Source organism: Venturia canescens, chromosome 3 (genome assembly GCF_019457755.1).
Source record: "Venturia canescens isolate UGA chromosome 3, ASM1945775v1, whole genome shotgun sequence".
NCBI lineage: Eukaryota > Metazoa > Arthropoda > Insecta > Hymenoptera > Ichneumonidae > Venturia > Venturia canescens.
The window spans coordinates 16,301,161-16,320,210 of NC_057423.1; the positions used below are offsets into that span (position 1 = coordinate 16,301,161).

The window sequence follows — 19,050 nt, forward strand, 5'->3', positions numbered from 1 at the left end:
CTATAGAATTTTTTTCCTGGTTCTGAGTCTTTTTTCTATGTCATCCAGAAACAAGAGACCATCAATGTACTTGTCCCAACCTTTTTTTCCCTAGGGGAAGTTTACGGTTTGATATCACGCCTTTTTTCTCAAAAGTTCCTCATTTATGTTATGACGGTTATAGGATTTTAGTATAAATTTCTATGAATTATTTGCTTAGTATATTTTTATAGATTCCATTCTCATACGAACAATTTTTATGGGATAATCTTTTTCATGAAATTATCAGCAAATAAGGGACCATAAATGTACTTTTCCCAATCTTATTTTCCCTCGGTATGATGTTTGGCTTATAAAGTTGGTTTCCACCATAAAAGACCAATTTTTCGTAAAAATTGTAGTGAAGATATTTCGTCACAAGACTGCCCTTGAACTTTGGCGATTTTTTTCCTTATACTCTAATATGTTATGCCTATTAGGAACTCAACAGCATAGAGGAATCCGGGATGATAGGCCCGAGAAATGAATTTCGGTTTATAATGTTGGTTTCCACGTAAAAGACCAATTTTTCTTCAAAATTGTACTGAAAATATTTCGGCACTGGTTTGGTCTTGGACTTTGGTGATTTTTCTCCTTGTCTTCTAATATGTTTTGTCTATTGGGAACCCAAGAGCATGAAGAAATGCGTGTTGTGGGCCGTAATATGATTTTCGGCTTATAACGTTGGTTTCCACGAAATAAGATCTATTTTTCGTCAAAATTGTACTGGAAATATTTCGTCACCGGTCTGTCCTTGGCCTTTGCCGATTTTTTCCAAGTCTTCATACCAAGAAACAACTGACGTAAAGATTTCCTTAATAGAACAGACTTTATTTATAACTTTTCTTCAAAATTCAAATGAAAGATAGATCACATTCAAAACACGAAAAATCCAACAGATTTGCCCACTTTGAATGTCGCTTTTGCATTCTGAATCTAGAGATTTCATTTCATCCAAAACGTGCCCCCAATGAAATATATTTCCAAAGTTTGCAAGTGGCCGCTGAGATCCAATTATCCACAGTTTGATAGTTGCTGAAAAAAAGTACCTGAAAACTTCTAACATTTATTATGCCAGAACTCAAAGCAGCAAAAAAAACTAAGCGAACTTAATTCAACAGAGCAACAGAATTCAAAGACGTTTAAGGTACCTGCATTGGTTTTGGAGGAAAACCATTTCAGGACAATTCAGAAATGAATTTAGAAATTCGAAAACTCACAATGGAGTAGAAAAAGGAAAATTGAAGTATTTAGAAAAGCGGAAGACTTTTGTGATAAATTTTCTAGATTACATGATACGGTTGGAGTAAATGATTTGAATGATTGGCACACATGCTGCAACACAGAAATATCAAAGTTTGGAAGTATTCGCTGTGTATCAGTCATACAAACTTCAATACTATTTGAAAAGGAACACTTAAAACCTTGCCGAACCAAGTTCCATTACATATTACCATAATCAAAGATAAGGGGTGATCCGTCGCATATATATTTATCCACAGAAATTTCAGAGTCAATGTATCTGCGCGATGAGCTTCGAAGACAGCAATTTCAAATCTATCCATAAATGAGCAACTGAAGACTTTTATAATCAATTTTTTACTTCATATATATGTTACAGTTAGAGTCAAAATGTAAAATGAATGGCACAGTATTTAAATTGTATAGTTTGCAGATTTTTGCAGTATGTCAATGATCCGAATTTACAGCATTATAATGAAAAGTTGTCAAAAGTCATGATGTTACATTAAAATGACATAGCGCACATTGCATTCAGCAATTCTGTAAGTTTCTGGGGATGTTGGTTGGCATTATATTTGATCGCATCCAAAACTGAGCAACAGTAGACTTATTCGAATGAATTTTTTTTATAATAATTCCATATTTGTAGTTTGCAAAGTGGAAATACTCAACATACATGTCATTCCATAAGTTTTGTTATCAAAATTTGTGTTTGCATACAGCATTCCCAAGATACGACTTTTCATATCATCAGCAAAATAAGCATCCAAAGACTTTTTGGAAGAAGTTTCAAAATTTATTACTCGACAGACCAGGTGGAAAAAGTATAACAACACTTATATCAACACCAGAAACTGTTTTAAGAATCTGATATATAAAATGTGCGATTGATGATCATAGTCGGAAACCACTTGAATCATGTTACCACAATCAGCATGAAGAAATAGTAGAAAAGTATAGGACACATATTAGGCAACCATTTAATACTATGTATCGATCCGCTGCAAACCGATGGAGTCAAAACAAGGATCGGAAAGAGCAGAGCCAAACTCAATAGGAAGCAAAATGTGGGAATATTCAAAAATACCGATGACACAAGAAATAAATTAGAAAACATTTATTCGATTGGAGTTTCTTACATTATATATATACTAACAGTTCTGTGTGTTCTTGTTTTATTAATTATCAACCATAATATTTCAGATCGCAAAAAGAAAATTTGACGTTATAGGTTGACGAACATTTTTTCTTACAACTTCCAGACCTATTTTGATAAACTGATTTGCCTTATTTATATTATTCACTAACTATGCGAACGTTTGCTACATTTGTCCCACACTTCGTAACGTCAAACCCCGGCCGGTTCGTTACCACACAGCTATCAAAGGGAACTCGTATATATGACCTACATTATTACACATGATATGTAATCACGCAACTGATGATATATTTACACTGGATAATATTCCGCGAACTCTGGTTTAATTGAAAGATTATCTCAGTTGACACTTATTTCCAATCGAACGAAATAATGAAATCTTGAAAAGTTTCGTTGACATATATATGAATCGCGCATTTTTTTATATGTTTTATTTGCACACACAGATCACAGTCTACATTTACGCGGCCGCTTTTATACCGGTTTAGTATACCACAAGTTTTAACAAAATATACATTAACCAATTTTCACTAACCATTTTCATTTATTAATTAGAGTCCGCACACAACAGCACATTGGGGATCATAACCTCACCTGTCAAAATGACGTTCAGTATGAAAACAAGTCTCGGGTGGTTTCGGATGTGCGTATCGATGTATTGATATCTTATAACCTATATTCACAAATGATATAAATGATAAACTTATTTTCAGTCAAACGAATTAATGAAATCTTAAAAAGTTTCGTCGACATGCACCGCGTATTTTTTTATTTTATTCTTTTTCACACACCAGACTACATTTACGCGACTGCTTTTATACCGGTTTAGTTTAGCATTCCACAGGTTTTAGTACTATGCACTTGGTTAGATGACGAAAGTTTTTTTTATATATTCCACACGCATTCCATAATGACAAAACTCCGTTTGTTTATACGATGATCGAAAACTGACACATGGTTTATATATATATATAATATTTACGGAGTCTGAGCGCGGTCGGGGTAAGACTCAAAAGTTAGAAGGCCTAAAATGGCGAACAGGCATTCTGTATAACGCATATATAGATATACAGAATGCCTGTTCGCTATTTTAGGCCTTCTAACACTTGAGCCTCACCCGCGGTCGGCCTAGCAGCTGGAGGAGCCGACATCGTTGAGCCAATCAGAATGCGTAGAGGCAACAACTCTACTACCACTAACTACGTCAAAACGCGTATACGTATACGTCGAACTCGTGATGTGTCAGTAACTTTTGCATAATCTTGAGCCCGTGCAAAGTTTTTTCTCAGCAATTACGCCACCGATCGTGTTGATTTTGGGCGCAATCGAAAGAGAATTTCTTAATTAGCTGAAAGTTCAATTTTCAAAGCCTCAGATGACTCATAACTTCGGTAATTCAAAAAAATCACTTGCCAATTTTACCCCCACCACGGCGAATCGTTTTATTCAGAGAAAGTATATAACGGCAAGAGCCTCGGGCCAGCAGACGACAGGGCTGTCAATGTACTTGTCCCGAGACTCTACCGAGTCTCTTGATAAAAAATGCGCGATGCATATGGCAACGAAACTTTTCAAGATTTCATCATTTCGTTCGATTGGAAATAAGTGTTAACTGAAATAATCCTTCAATTAAACCAGAATACGAGAAATATTGTCCAGTGCGAATATATTATTGTCAGTGGCGTGATTATATATCATGTGTACATAGGTTATATATACGAATTAATAGAACAAAAATACACGCAACTGTTAGAATGATATTAGAAACTTTAATTGAATAAATGTTTTCTAATTTATTTCTTGTGTCGTCATTATTTTTAAACATCCCCATATTTTGCTTGATATTCAGTTTGGCTCTGCCCTCTCCGATCCTTGTTTCCACCCCATCAGTTTGCAGCGGATCGATTCATATTATTAATTCGTTCCCTAATATGTGTCCTATGATTTTCTACTCCTTCATGATGATTGTGGTAACATGATTCGAGAGGTTTCTAACCATGATCTTGAATTACACATTTTGTAAATCAGATTTTCAAAAAAACATCTGGTCTTGGTATAGTGTGTAGTTATTCTTTTCCCATTAGGTCTGACGAGTGATAAATTTGCAAACTTTTCCAGAAAGCCTATGGATGTTTTTTTTGCTAATGATATGAAAAGTCGTATCTTAGGAATGCGGTATGCAAACACAAATTTTGATAACAAAACTTATAGAATGACATGTATGTTGAGTATTTCCACTTTGCAAACTACAAATATGGAATTATTATAAAAAAAATTCATTCCGATAAGTCTACTGTTGCTCAGTTTTGGATGCGATCAAATATGATGCCTACCAACATCCCCAGAAACTTACAGAATTGCTGAATGCAATGTGCGCTATGTCATTTTAATGTAACATCATGACTTTTGACAACTTTTCATTATAATGCTGTAGATTCGGATCATTAAAATACTGCAAAAATCTGCAAACTATACAATTTAAATACTGTGCCATTCATTTTACATTTTGACTCTAACTGTAACATCTATATGAAGTAAAAAATTGATTATAAAAGTCTTCAGTTGCTCATTTATGGATAGATTTGAAATTGCTGTCTTCGAAGCTCATTGCGCAGATACATTGAACCGCAGCAGATACCTGCGAACTCTGAAATTTCTGTGGATAAATATATATGCGACGGATCACCCCTTATCTTTGATTATGGTAATATGTAAGGTAAATGCAAGTTTTTAAGTGTTCCTTTTCAAATAGTATTGAAGTTTGTATGACTGATATACAGAAAATACTTCCAAACTTTGATATTTCTGTGTTGCAGCATGTGTGCCAATCATTCAAATCATTTACTCCAACCGTATCATGTAATCTAGAAAATTCATCACAAAAGTCTTCCGCTTTTCTAAATACTTCAATTTTCCTTTTTCTACTCCATTGTGAGTTTTCGAATTTCTAAATTCATTTCTGAATTGTCCTGAAATGGTTTTCCTCCAAAACCAATGCAGGTACCTTAAACGTCTTTGAATTCTGTTGCTCTGTTGAATTAAGTTCGCTTAGTTTTTTTTGCTGCTTTGAGTTCTGGCATAATAAATGTTCGAAGTTTTCCGGTACTTTTTTTCAGCAACTATCAAACTGTGGATAATTGGACCTCAGCGGCCACTTGCAAACTTTGGAAATATATTTCATTGAGGGCACGTTTTGGATGAAATGAAATCTCTAGATTCAGAATGCAAAAGCGACATTTAATGTGGGCAAATCTGTTGGATTTTTCGTGTTATGAATTTGATCTATCTTTCATTTGAATTTTGAAGAACAGGGATAAATAAAATCTGTTCTCTTAAGGAAATCTTTACATCAGTTCTTTCTTGGTATGAAGACTTGGAAAAAATCGCGAAAGGCCAAGGACAGACAGGAGACGAAATATTTCCAGTACAATTTTGACGAAAAATAGATCTTTTGTCGCGGAAACCAACGTTATAAGCCGAAAATCATATTACAGCCTACGAGACGTATTTCTTCACTCTCTTGGGTTCCTATTATACAAAACATATTAGAAGATAAGGGGGAAAATCACCAACGTGGAAAAACAAACCAGTGCCGAAATATTTTAAGTACAATTTTGACGAAAAATAGGTCCTTTTTCGTGGAAACCAACGTTATAAGCTGAAAATCATATCTCGGCCCCCAACCCGCTTTCTACCATTCTCTTGGGTTCCCAATAAGCATAGCATATTAGAGTAGAAGAAAAAAAATAGCCAAAGTGCAAAGACAGACCTGTGACGAAATATTTCCAGTACAATTTTGACGAAAAATAGATCTTATTTCGTGGAAACCAACGTTATAAGCCGAAAATCATATTATGGCCCACAACACGTATTTCTTCATGCTCTTGGATTCCCAATAGACAAAACATATTAGAAGACAAGGAGAAAAATCACCAAAGTCCAAGACCAAACCAGTGCCGAAATATTTTCAGTACAATTTTGAAGAAAAATTGGTCTTTTACGTGGAAACCAACATTATAAACCGAAATTAATTTCTCGGGCCTCATCCCGGATTCCTCCATGCTGTTGAGTTCCTAATAGGCATAACATATTAGAGTATAAGAGAAAAAATCGCCAAAGTTCAAGGGCAGACTTGTGACGAAATATTTTCACTACAATTTTTACGAAAAATTGGTTTTTTATGGTGGAAACCAACTTTATAAGCCGAACATCATACACAGGGAAAATAAGATTGGGAAAAGTACATTGATGGTCCCTTATTTGCTGATAATTTCATGAAAAAGATTATCCCATAACAAATGTTCGTATGAGAATGGAATCTATAAAAATGTACTAAGCAATTAATTCATAGAAATTTATACTAAAATCCTATAACCGTCATAACATAAATGAGGAACTTTTGAGAAAAAAGGCGTGATATCAAACCATAAACTTCCCCTAGGGAAAAAAAGGTTGGGACAAGTACATTGATGGTCTCTTGTTTCTGGATGACATAGAAAAAAGATTCAGAACCAGGAAAAAAATTCTATAGAAATAATAAACGAAAAATTGAAAACTTCAAAAAAATTCAACAAAAATAAAAAATAATCGAAAAAATTCTGTTAAGAAAAATAAAAAAATTTCAAAAAAATTCATAAATATTGAAGACATTGAAAAATGTACTATCCAAGATACATGTAGTATAAAAATGTATGATATCAATTGGAGGCCAAGTTTTTATTGATAATTTGGAATATTTATCCAACAAATTGGAAACTTTAATGAAATTCATGATAATTATTTTCACGAAAAAAGTTAATGAAAAAAAAGTCATAACGGAAGTTACGTGCAGTACTAAAATGTATTATATCAATTCGAGGTCAAGTATTTATCAGTTATTCGAAATATAATCTCCGGCGACAAATGAGCGTTGAGAATCCTTGTCGGGCTCACAACGTTTTATCAAAATTACTAAAAAATTAATGGAAATAAAATCATTAAAAATTCACATGAAAGTCATTCGTTACTTCAACAAGATACACACTGTAAAGAATCGATTCTCCTCCGACTTTCAGGATCCCCTGGTATTATTCACAACATTCAACTTCGATTGGATCGGTACAAATTATGTTCAAATACGTCTTAAACGTACTTGTCCGGCCCATCACTTTTTATTCAAATTGCTCATTCGAAAACAAATCAAAAACGAAGTTAATGCATGTGTAATAATTCATTTTAGTACTGCACGTAACTTCCGTTATGACTTTTTTTTCATTAACTTTTTTCTTGAAAATAATTATCGTGAATTTCAATTAAAGTTTGCGATTTGTTCGATAAATATTTCAATTTATCAATAAAAACTTGGCCTCCAATTGATATCATACATTTTTATACTGCATGTAACTTGGATAGTTTATTTTTCAATTTGTCCAATATTTATGAATTTTTTTGAAAATTTTTTATTTTTCTTTACAGAATTTTTTCGATTGTTTTTTATTTTTGTTGAATTTTTTTGAAGTTTTCAATTTTTCGTTTATTATTTCTATAGAATTTTTTTCCTGGTTCTGAATCTTTTTTCTATGTCATCCAGAAACAAGAGACCATCAATGTACTTGTCCCAACCTTTTTTCCCTAGGGGTTTTCGTTATCTCGCATTAATTCTTTCGATAAATTAAATTTGGGTAAATTCTTTTCTTGAGCGAAATAATGTAAATTTGTTTGCGATTGGAACTTATCCCGAGCGTGTGTATTTCCTTTATCATTTTCCTTATATTTTTCGACTTTAAGATTAAATTTGTTATTATTATTTCCAAACGTAATTTTTGTGTTTTAATTATTCTCGAGGTCACCCCGCCCATCCCGCTGATCGCAAGCTGGTCAACTTTACGTCTCTCTCTCTTTGCCGTCGAGTCGCTTTGCGACTGGCGCCCAACCTTAAAATTTCCATCTTAGATTTTGTTTAAAATCGACGGGAAAGAGAGCCAGACTTTTGTGGCATTTTTCGGGGCTTGGAAAAATCCGTCACAATATATACGTTTTACTTTACGATATACGCGAGTGGAACGTGAGATCGGTTTGGCAGTGTTTATGAACTGATTATTATTAATTATTAATTAATTTGAAAAAAAATGTCAATCGTTCCACGTTCAATCGAGAACGATGGCTGTGAAACCGTAATTTTTATACAGGGTGTCCCATTTTAATCTTACACCTGACTTTTCTCGGAAATTGTTGCTCGGATCAAATATTGTGTGAATATGTAGACGCACACGCAAACGCAAATTTAAGAACTTTTAAAAATTTCGAGAATCAAGAATTTTTCTCTGATTTCCGAACCTTTACAAATTTTCGATTTCGTCTCTTGCTAATGGCTGCGGGGTCAGAAGACAAACGTTTCAATTAATTTTTCATCCGTGGGCGATCACAATGACTTCTAAAATAAAAAATTCTTCTCTGATTTACAACTCAAAAGTAGGCGTAAGTCTCGCTTACATGAACTTATCTTTAAGCGTAAGCCTCGCTTACGATTAAAGGTAAGTTCACTTTGTGAGATTAAAGAAAACATTATTGGTAGTACTGACGTAGTCCGTACATAGACTTTGCGTAGTTCTCTTACTTTAGAGTTTTAAATCAGAGAAGAATTTTTTATTTTAGAAGTCATTGTGATCGCCCACGGATGAAAAATTGATTGAAACGTTTATCTTCTGACTCCGCAGCCATTAACAAGAGACGAAATCGAAAATTTGTAAAGGTTCTGAAATCAGAGAAAAATTCTTGATTCTCGAAATTTTTAAAAGTTCTTAAATTGGAGGAAAATTCTGAAAATTAGCAACAATGGCTGATTTCAGTCCCAACGAAATCGTTGATATCAAGAGAGGCGGTAGCGGCTCGACGCCAAGTATTAAAAAAAAAACGAAAGTGTAAAAGAAAAGTCAGCGCGAGCCCTGCCGCACTCTTATATACGCGAATATGTCGATTTATGACGTCATAACGTTTTTCAAACCGTTCTTACGGATAAACCATTGTAGTTAAAAATCTGAAAATTAGTGATAATTTTTTTTCTATTTTTCTCTTTCAATTGATTCTTATTGCAAGTAAATCCGTTTACTCAATCCCGAGATATGATGATTTAAGCAATTAAAATCGAATGTTTCGGTACGCTCTAGTCGCTTGGAGTCAGAAAGACTTAAGTAGCGTTTGTTTACCTTTGGACATACGTCCTTTGCACGAAACGTTACTTTTGTCCCGTTTCGTTTCGCCCAGTCCACTGAACGCGATATCCCCTCTACTCGCGCCCGATCGAGCGCGAGAGACAGCGCGCGAAGACTCGTTCCCTCTCTCTCCCACTCGTCGTAGCGTGGCGAGAAATCTATACGCATATCCAAAAATGTTCTCACGTTCTTTTTAATGCTACTGCACCGCTGGTTTAGATATTTGGATGCAACAAGGCGCATTTTGAAGAGAAGACATTTAGCTTTACTTTGGTGTATTCGAAAAGTCTCTACGACTTTCATTACGGGTACTACATCGTTTCAACAAACATTGATATTTTCGTTCGTTTAATTTCTTTTTCAACTGGGCCGCAAGTTCAGATAAAACAATTTGTCTCCTCAATTTTCGATATATTTTTCTTTTTTATTTTTCAGCGGAACCTCGAGTACATTGATTGTGGTAACTGTAGTAAAACAATGTGGTTTTTTGGAAAATTCGGAGAGAAAAAATTTTACTTCTTCAATTCCAACACATTCAAATTTTATCAGATTTTTTTGCTAATTTTTGTCAACCAAAAATTTCTACATGGTACGTTAATAAATTGATCTGGAATTTTCGAGAACTATGGAGCCGTATTAGAATATACAGAGTGGAAAAAATTTCATTTTTACTTTTGATTTTTTATTATTAACCGGTTGACTAGTAAGCTTTTTTTTCTGGTTTTCGTGCCAAAACTGGCACGAGTCAATAAATTACCGAAATACATGAAAATTTTTTTCTTGGGATTTTCGAGGTTGCTGATTTCATTCCTAATCTTAATTTTCATGTTCATCTTAATTTCAACCTTCGAAAAGGATGAAAATAAGGGTTGAAAGTGAATATTTCTGTTTTGCTAGCGACATGTTTTTATGTTATATTACATGGAAAATCCCAATTTTTTAGGATGAAAATGAATAAAATTCACTATCCCCGAGGGGGTGAAAAATGAGGGTTAGAGGTAAAATTTTCAGATTTTTCAATGGGAAATTTTTGCGTTATATTACATAAAAAATGTTCGTTTTTGAGGGTACCAGATCCTTTCATCGAAGTAAAATAAAATTCGCTACCTGCGAAAGGGTGAAAAATAAGGTTTGGGGATGAAATTTTTAGATTTCTTAATAGGGAGTTTTTATGCTATATTACATGAAAATTCTGAGTTTCTTCTATTGAAATGCACCCCCAACCCTCATTTTTCACCCCTTGGCAGATCGGGAGTTTTGGTTTATTTCGATAAAGGACGTTCATGCTCTACAAAAAACATAGAGTTTCTATGTGGAAAAGCATAAAATTTCTCGTTGAAAAATCTGGAAATTTCACCCTCAAACCTTATTTTTCACCCCTTAGGAAATGGTGATTTTTTTTTCATTTCAATAAAAGAGTTTCGTGTTCTAAGAACTTGCAATTTTCGTGTAATGTAAAAAACTTTCACATTGAACAATCTGAAAATTTCACCCCCAACTCTTTTTTTTCATCCTTTCGCGGGTGGTGAATTTTATTTTATTTCGATAAAAGAATCTGGTATCCTCAAAAACAAATACTTTTTATGTAATATAGCATAAAAACTTCCCATTGAAAAATCTGAAAATTTCACCCCAACCCTTATTTTTAATTTCTTCGGGGATAGTGAATTTAGTTCTATTTCGACAAAAGAGTCTAGTGTGGAACTTGGAATTTTCAGGTAATATCGCACAATAACTTTCCATTGAAAAATCTAACAATGTTAGCCTTAACGCTCGATTTTCACCTCTTTCAAGGTGAAAATTAAGCAAGGAAGTCGATTCGGCAACACAAAAAATCCTTGTAAACCCTTTTTCATCCCAATCGGTTGAAAATTTAAAACAAGATTTCAATATGTACGCATATCATCTAGAGTCGCGGCAGAGACTCTGAGACAAGTACATTTATAAGATATGACGAGTTGCTGCCAGAGTCTAGAGTTGTTATACGTTCTTTGAACGACAACCTTTTTATTCGTCGATTCGTGGTAATGAAGGAAAGGGGAAAAAAAAAGAATGAGTAACTCCACATCCGATTTTCACGAGGATTGTTGCCACTCGGTAGCAGCGGCCATTCCGTCCGACCGAACGCCGGACTCAGCCGACTCCCCTCCCCAGCGCTTGTAGCCCCTACTTATCGCTCGGCGGACCGCGCATGCTCCACGGCGGGTGGGGGAACCGGAGCGCCGTTCACCTCTGCGAGACCGTACCAACGGATTCACTGAATTCACTCACGTCTGAACCTCGAAGCCGTGCAGGCTAACAGGCTCCTGACCACCCCGTCGTGACGCTGTGCAAGCGAAGCGACCTCCTTCCCGGTAGCACCCAGCCGTGCACGCTGGTGGCTGCCCGAGAATATTACTCTGTTGCGCTGCCACATTTTTTGCGTTTTTTTTTGTTTTTTGTTCCTACAGTTTTTTTCCCTCGTTAAAGCGCTCGGGACCCTCCAGCCCGCTCAATTCCCTGTCGGGCAGACACGGAAAGACCCGAGCCTCTTAGTTTGTAAGAAAGCCTAGTTGTTAGTATCCTCATGGTAGCATATTAGTTAAGAACCTCGTATTTTAAGTATCCGACCGCTTGCACTGCCAGGTCTTAGTTTAATTTCCGTTCACGTTACTTTCTGTATTTTTCTGCTTCATATTTTATATTTTTTTTTTGGTTTTGGTTTTCCCTCTCTGGGTTTGGGCCTAGGGTGGCCAGTATTGTTTCTCTTTGCTTATTTCGCGCATTCCCTCTGAATTGCATTGTTTTATTTTATTTTTTATCTTTGATAATTCGAAAGCACGGTATCACCGCTCGATGTAGTTATTTATTCCCCCCCCCCCTCTTAAATACTATTGCTGTAACTCTCCCCCCGCGGGCTGAAAATAAAAATTCTTGTGTCCCGCACAATTTAAACCTCACGCGTAGTTCTGCTAATTATTGATCCCCTCCTTCGAAACAACGACGAGATTTCCCATGCCTTTGGCGGAGCGCCGGGAAAGAAGACAGGAGCGCCTCATCACTCGGCGGTATGCCGCCTTCCTGAACGTCGTAAGACATAGGCCACACGCAGATCCGCGCGGAGGAGCCGTGGCAACGGGACGAGTCACCGAACTGCGGACTTTTCGTTGGTCCCCGACAAAAAACAAGGTGCGCTGGGTTGCCCCAGTCCTCGATGATCCGCCACGTTTCGTAAACAACAACGTGCCTATAACTCCATCTACGCAAAACGAGAGGAGTCGGCCGGACGAGATCTCTCCCGAAACCAAACGGGAACCGAACCCAGCAACAAAAGTCGTCGCGGTCTCCGGACAGGGAGAAGGAGGGTTCTCGATCGTAAAACCCCCGCTCCAGAGTATTCCTCTACCAAGCGCCATAACCGTAACATCCGGGATTCGGGCCCCGTCTGTATCCAACAGAGACCCTCGGGTTTTTCGTAGGGGTAACACCAGCCGGAAGGAAGAGACCTCTTCGAAGGAGAACCGGACCGCCGAGGTTATTTGCTCGCGAGCGGCAACTAGGCCCAAGAAACCGGCTACCGGCCTTCGCCGACCTGGGCAATTAATAGAAGTACCCACCCCTCTGCGCAATCCGGAGCTGACGCGCCCGGCGCCTCGGCCAACCTTAATAATAAAAGCGCGGAAACCGAACTTAACAGACCATAGTCAGACAGTCACCCTGGTTTCGTCGACCAGCCACTCCGAGGGGGACTCGAACGCTTAGGGACCGAACGCAGGCTCGGTGTAACCAAAGTAGTCGCAAAATATTGTTAACAGAGTCGCGACAGCGACTCTGAGACAAGTACATTTATAAGATATGACGAGTTGCTGCCAGAGACTCTTTACCGGAGCGATAGCGTTTCCAATTGTTTTCGAAAATTTTCAAAATTTGTTTCTTCAATAATTAATTAACTATATCATTTCGGAGAATATTATACGTTGACATATTTTTTATTATTTTTTTTCTTTCGATTGCGACCTCTTCGAACTCTGTAGCTTGACGCGTTGAAGAGATATTAATTATTTATTTTTTAATTGCATAAAAAAATGGGTCGGATTTTCGCACACATTTTTGATGTTTATTTGTTTTATATCTAGTGACAAATCTGGTGCCATAATACATTTTATATACCGATATATTTTTTTCTGGTGCCATAATACCAATATATACCTATATATTTTCGTGTCGTATGACGTATGGTGTGTTGTTTATGCTGATAGATGATGAGGTTATAAAGATCGCGAATTTGACAGTTCACCGATATCCCGGTCGGTAGTACAAGTATATACCTATATATTTCCGTTATGATATGACGTATGGTGTGTTATTTCAATGCTAACTAAATGAGGTTATAAAGATCGCGAATGTTACAATTCATCACCGAAACTGTTCCAATTTTTTCCGGTTCTGTAGAAAATAAATAAAAGCAGTACAATGTTTTAGTGAAAGTGGTGAGAAAAAGTGAAGAAGAAAGAGATAAAGACCGAGGAATCCAAGAGTGTTGTGTAACGGAAAAAAAACCGAAAATTGTCAACAACGTTCGGATTGATGGTAAAAATATTTAGAAAGGTTAGAGATTTTTTCTATATATATCTTGAGATGTAGTCCGGATTCTGAAACATTAGAAATAAAAATCCATGCCTCCGCTCTTTCTCATCAGCTCTCTCTCTGATTGTATCATCAGACTTGTCGATGTTTGTTATTGCAGAATATCTAAAGACGCGGCATCGTCTTGTAATAAAATAACCCAAAACAGGAATGACGGAAAAGAGCCAGGGACTACAAAAACATAGAAAGGCAGTATAATCGCATTGTCTGTAAACGTATAACAGACTATTCGAAAGTGCTTGATTACAAAATTTCTATTGGCAAATCGAAACTGAGGCAATCAGTATTTTTTTCATTTTGCATTGGTGGAAATTTTTTCATCAAAAAGACTAAATTGATAATCACGGAGATTTTTCACTTCAATTCCAACAAAGTAAAATTTAAGTTCGAAATAAAATATGTCCGCGTGTGTGTATATGTGTGTATTATAGGGTGGTCGTTATTTGGGGCTTTTTAAAACAATGCTTAACCCTCGACCATGCGGGTTGAAGTTTTCCGTTTAAAATACATGGAATTTTTCTGCGTCTGTGGTCACGATTTTACTGTGGGCCTCAATACGTTTGGAAAATCTTGAAATTTTCAGAAATTATTTTACAAGCATGTTGCTACACGGAAAAAATTTTCAAAGCTCCTATCCTTAAAATGTTGTATAGCATCATCATACTAACCCATTAATGCGCAAAACGATATTTTTGGACACACAATTTCAAGTACGCAGTTTTGACTGAAAAACAAAAGAAAAATTCTCCAAAATCTGATATAGGGGGTTTTTGAGGGTGCTCTTTCAGAACCTGGCGTTGATTTTTTAAAATTAAATCAAAATCTTCATTATTTTTGCGTTTTGAATTGGAAAGTCAAAAATTTTGAACGTTTTTTCCCTCAAATCGATTTCCGTTACTGTTGCTGCACTCAAATAACCATATTAAGGCCAGCAAAAGTGTTTTCAATGTCTGACCTTTCCGGAACATTGGTTATAACCAGTATTTTTCTCAAAAGACTCAACAAAGAAATGTAACAGAACAAAAAGTGTTGAGAATCATCTAAAGAATACGCCTGATTTTTTTCAAAAATTTTCTAGCTAGTTTTGCATTTTTCAATTTCGATTAATTTTGTAAAATTTTTGAAGTTCTGAAAAGATTCACACGCATTCTTCGGATGATTCCAAACAATTTTTGTTATATAATTTTTTTGTAAAGTTGAAACTTTTTGAAAAAAAAATTATTTTCCATCGAATAATAAATAGGTTCATAATTTTCTTCTTAAAAAGTTTCAACTTAAAAAAAAAATTATATAATAAAAATTGTTTAGAATCATCCAAAGAATGTGAATCTTTTCAAAGATTTTAAATATTTAAAAAATTTATCGAAATTGAAAAATACAAAAATAGCTAGAAAATTTTTGAAAAAAATCACACGTATTCTTTAGAAGATTCTCAATACTTTTTGTTCTGGAACATTTCTTTGTTATGTCAAGACTTTCGAGAAAAAAAATCATACAGATTTTCATCATGCTGTTTTGCAAAAGCCGCCATTATGCAAAAACTGAGTAAGAAAAAAGTGTTTATAACCAGTGTTCTGGACTCGTCAGACCTTAAGAACATCTTTGCTGGCGATAATATGGTTATTTGAGAGCAGCAACAGTAAGGGAAATCGCTTTGAAAAAAAAATGTTAGAAAATCTTGACTTTTCAATTAAAAACGAATAAATAATGAAGATTTTGATTTAATTTTACAAAATAAATGCAAGATTCTGAAAGAGCACTCTCAAAAACCCCCTATATCAGATTTTGTTCTTTAGTTAAAACTGCGTATTTGAAATTGTGTGTCCAAAATTGTCGTTTTGCGCATTAATGGGTTCTTATAGTGATGCTATACAACATTTTAAGGGTAGGAGTTTTGAAAATTTTTTTCGTGTAGCAACATGCTTGTAAAACAATTTATGTAAATTTCAAGATTTTCCAAATGTATTGAGGCCCACAGTATAATCGTGACCACAAACGCAGAAAAATTCCATGTATTATGAACAGAAAACTTCAACCCCCATGGTCGAGGGTTGAGCATAGTTCTACAAATCTGACAAAATTACAGCATTACTTTTTATGTATTTCGAACCAATTTAGGAGGCGAAAAGGGTAAAATAAATTTGATCCCAAATAACTACCACCCTAGTGGGTATTAAAATACCTAAAACAACTTGCATGCATAATAAAACGATTTTTATTTTCAAAAAAACTGATTCGGCTTGAGGGGGTCACCCCCCATGGCAACCGCATTTTTTGGGGTTTCCTCTATTTTTTGGGACGAGAAAAACACACAGACTTAAAATTTAAAGAGTTTATTCATTGGTATTTCAACTTTAGGATAGAATTTTTTAACTCTGATGTCTCGAGTTAATTCAGTGTAAAATTAATCCACAGGATCCCATATGCTTCTCCATGGTGTCCACGATTCCCGGGGGTCCCGTTTATCTGCGATCAAAAAACCAAGGAGCGTTTTGATTTGTAAAGCAGTTCGCTATTGCCTGAACTAAAATCATACAGAAATATCGAAATTGAAGGATTATTGAGCTATGCAACATTTTGAAAAATTGAAATAAGGTTTTTCTAAACGGAAAAATCCTTCAATGTTTAATATTTCTGTATAATTTTAATTCAGGTGATAACCACTGCTTTACTAATCCAAACGCTCCTTGGTTTTTTGATTTCAGATATACCGATCCCCTGGAATCGTGGAGACTATGAAGAAACATATACGTTCCTGTGGAGTAGCTTTACACCGAATCTACCAGAGATATCAGAGTTAAAAAATTCTACCATCGAGTTGAAATACCATTGAATAAACCCTTTAAATTTCAAAAGTCTGTTTTTTTTCTTTGCCGCAAGAAAATTGCGAAAAAACCCTACAAAATTCGGCCGCCATGCGGGGTGACCCCCTATGTTGGATTTAATTATTCCAATCGATCAATATCGCGTTATCTTGAAAAAAGATTCGAGTGCCTTAGTCATTGAAATCCTGTCGTTATTTAACGACATTGAAATTTATTATTCGTTTTAATTTATTGAGTTTTTAAATAAATTAGCCGTAATTTGATTAAAAAATTTTTGTTTCCTTTTTTTTGATATGTCTTTCAATGAGACAGGGAATAATTTTAATTAAAAAATTTTTCAATAAATGTCTTTTCGCAAGTACACTCTGATGGGTGATAATATGATCATTACATCTGAACGGTAGTCTCAGTGAATAAACCCTACATATATGTTACTCATACATGTAGTGTCTTGGTACGAACAAATAATGAAATAACAATAACAGAATGTCGTCTATATTGTGCCCTAACATGAAGAATTTGATTTTCCAATATCCTGTAAAACTTTTTCAAGTTCACAGTGCACAAAAAGTAGTCAAATCAAACCATAAGTAACAGCACGAATGCTGTTAAAAAATTGGAGACAAGTACATTTATGTTTGATGTCACCTGGACAGTAGTCTCAGTGAAACCCTATGTGACACTCATGTAGTTCAAAACACGAATGCACGATGATTTATAAGAAGTTGTTCGATCTGTTCTCTCGAAACTTGCTTCAAATGAGCAATTCATTACTAAAGGTTATAAAAAAAAACCATTTCAAACGCAATGAATAAAAATATGAATCTGTTAAATCATGGTAATGCGTGAAAAACGTTTGGTTCAAAGGAACAAAACGTGGTCAAATAAGTGCAAAAGTGACGAGTATATCGGATGACGAGTGAAAAAAATTCAAAACACAATGGTATGTAAAAAAAATTACGAAACCAACTGTAAATAATTTCAACAAAACAATTAAGAAAAGCTTTCACAAATCATGAAAAAATATTATATTAAAAAAAATACAAATCTGTAATTATATTGTAAAGGAAAAAAAAAATTCAAATAGGACGTGAGAAATTCATTCTTACGGGAAGCACCCGGAACTTGAGAAAGTTCAAGTGAATCAAAAAAGTTACCATCTGAGTTATGTGCAGCACTACAATTTATGGCATCAATCGGAGGATAAGTATTTTATTAGTATATAATACATAATTTTTCACAATATGAAATTGTTCTGAGAAACGTTCAAATCCAAAAAAAAATCGCATCGAAGGTAAAAGTCATTTGTTACTCTATGGTGGCAGAGACTTACTTAGAAGAAAATCGATTCTTTTCAGACTTTCAGGATCCCCTGGTATTCACAATATTCGACGTCGATTTCGTATCGGTACAAATTATGTTTAAATATGTGCTAAAAGTACTTGTCCGGCCCATCACTTTTCATTCAAATTGCTCATTCAAATAAAAATCAAACTAGACGTTAATTTCTGCGTTATTTTTATGGAACTAGCATTAACGCTGGCGTTACACGCCCACTTGAATTTGGACATCATTCCACATATGCTCGCAGCGGCAACTATCTCTTCGCAACAATTCATGGCATCGAGTAAACAAAACCATTGCAACGGATAGAGGCTTTACATTCCGATATATCGAAAATTTTTTTTTAAGAAAGGGTATATAGTAATACACTAGGGAATCACTTTTCATCGAATTTCAAGAAATGCCCGTGTCGCACTCATTTTTTAATGTTGATTTCAACAAAGTGCAATTGTTTACGTGACCATAAAAAAACGAAATTGTACAGACGAATCTGCTCGAAAATTTATTGAATTGCGATTTATTATCAGCTGAATATCTTCAGTAATAGAATAGATTAGTTGCTATAACGAATAAAATTCGTTTGAAGAAGAAAACGTGTAGTAAAAATTGCCGTCATTTCAATATAAACTGGGAAGTTAATTTGGAA

General features: G+C 35.1%; 1 protein-coding gene across 1 annotated transcript in view; it reads right to left on the bottom strand.

Moving 5' to 3' along the window:
* The window catches only part of LOC122408304 (transposon Tf2-1 polyprotein), a 240,796-nt gene that overhangs the window by 29,934 nt on the left and 191,812 nt on the right, over nt 1-19,050 (bottom strand). The gene's annotated exons all lie outside the window — the stretch shown is intronic.